The sequence below is a fragment of the Echinops telfairi genome, unplaced genomic scaffold, assembly GCF_000313985.2.
Source record: "Echinops telfairi isolate 266 unplaced genomic scaffold, ASM31398v2 ScPeMD7_7469;HRSCAF=8507_1, whole genome shotgun sequence".
NCBI classification, from domain to species: domain Eukaryota; kingdom Metazoa; phylum Chordata; class Mammalia; order Afrosoricida; family Tenrecidae; genus Echinops; species Echinops telfairi.
In genome coordinates, this window is record NW_022111373.1 from 22810118 (window position 1) to 22812170 (window position 2053).

The following is a 2053-nucleotide window of genomic DNA, read 5'->3' on the forward strand; positions in this document are numbered from 1 at the left end:
TTCAGGCAGCTCTCTGCTGAAGTATCACTGCGACATGCATGAGTTTATTTCAAACAAACATTTTTTAAAAGGTCTCTCTGATTACTGCATATTACAGAAAGGTTCCTTTAGCAATAAATGTTTTTCAGTCTCCCTGGAGTGTCCTTAGAAGAAAAGGCTTAATTAATGAGTAGCTCCTGAGATTTGATGGGCCAGGTCAAGTTAATGCAGAGAGATCAGCTTAGAAGGGTCTGGTGACTGTCTGGGGGAATTCCCCAGTGACAATTGTAATAGATCTTCTCAAGTGGCACAGAGTAAGCATGGAGCTTATTATGAAGAAATTTTAAGACAATGGAAAACTACATTGGTGAGAAAAGGCCAAGAAACTTGCATCGAGGACTTTTTATACATCATGACACCGCAACTGCTCCTGTAGGAGGGACTGTCCTATGACCACCATGTTGGGAAACTGTCCACCCTGTACACTTTATCTTACTTTCTCAGACTTCTGTTTGCTCCTCAAGTCCAAGAAATATTTTAAAGGAAGATGACTTAAGTTCTTCCAAGATGTGGTACAAATTGAAGAGCACGTAATTCTTTGGGGAAGGGTTAGAGCATAGGTACACAAACTTATTTGGCCGACTGCCCCTTTTCAGAAAAAAAAATGTTTAATACTCAGTGTCAACCCCTTCCAGTGATTAAACATTGTTTTTCTTTAATCTATAATCCAGGATACAGTGTAGCTATCTGATTTTGCAGTCCTCCTGGATCCTTCCGGTGCCTCCAGAACCCCCGCTCCAGGTGGTGGTCTCACCGCTTTGGTAAACATCGGGTTAGAGGGATGCAAACATTGCCTTCAGAAGGTATAGATCTAGACAGAATATACTGAGGACGGGTAGCTTCTCGTTTTGACATTTTCTTTGCTTTTTTTATGATTTTGTAGTAACGGTTTTTGAATTATCCTTGTATTCTGTCAGTTATGCTTCTGATTTTATTGTGATTCTTTGCCTCCCTTACAGAAGGCACATTAGGCCTTTCAATTTCAAAGATGTATAATGTCATAATACCATAAGTTTGGCTATAGCTATCATTTTGTCCTAGACCGAATTAAGACGACAGTTAAATTGAAGACAAAATTATTAGATTATTGTAAGTGAGCATTCCTTTACATTTTATTTCCTTTGGGATCATGTATGTGTCAATCAAATTTATATTTGTCTCTTTCATTTCTGTATGCTTCTGGGTACTCAATGGAGTCCCTTGGCAAAGACAGAACTGTGTCAGAAAAATATATGCCGAAAGGATGAAAGCAGTAGTCTAGCCCAGCAAGCATCACTGGACATTCCACCGAAAAAGGGCAGATGACAGTCATTGAAATAATTGACTAAAATTAAGAAGATTGTGCATTCAGAAATTGATAAAGCAAATTTAAAGTACGTATTTTGAAAAAAAAAAAGTTCTGTTTCTTTTAGATGGGAACACCTGTCAAGAGAAGTGATAACAATTTTATATTAATTTGCCACCCTACCATCAAATAAAGCAAACATCTATTTTATGCTAGATAACAGAATAATTTAATATTAGAACAATGCTAGGTGAATAATGTGTGATGACCATAAATGTGTCACTTGCTGTGGGTTGACAAAATAACTCAGTTCTTTTTGCTCATTGAAAAGATGAACTGAAATTATCTGCTATAAGAAATATTTCAGGTGCTCACTTTGTCAGCACATTTACTAAAAATTGGAATGATACAGAGTAGATTACCATGGCCCCTGTGCAAGGATGGCATGCAAATTCGTGAAGCGTTCCATTAAAAAAAGAAAGAAAAATATTTCAGGTTCTACTTAATTCTAATGCAATGAGAAAAGAACACCATTAATTTAATTTATGTTCTAGTTTGAAGCTTAGATTTCATATTGAGCTTGGAGAACTTTTTAAAGTTCATTGATAGTGATGCAAATGGACTCAATAGCAACTGGGAATCTCATCCAGTAAATGAAAATGAAATGTCTAAAGTTACAGTTTTGTTTTGTTCTTATTACAATTCCTTTAGAAGCTAATGATTAACTCA

At 36.2% G+C, this 2053-nt stretch overlaps 1 non-coding gene across 1 annotated transcript; it reads left to right on the plus strand.

The window, feature by feature from the left end:
- The first annotated feature begins 1691 nt into the window (after window positions 1-1691).
- On the plus strand, window positions 1692-1799 carry LOC115873834. The gene has a single exon (XR_004048618.1). It is a non-coding gene; the product is annotated as a U6 spliceosomal RNA (small nuclear RNA).
- Window positions 1800-2053: the final 254 nt, after the last annotated feature.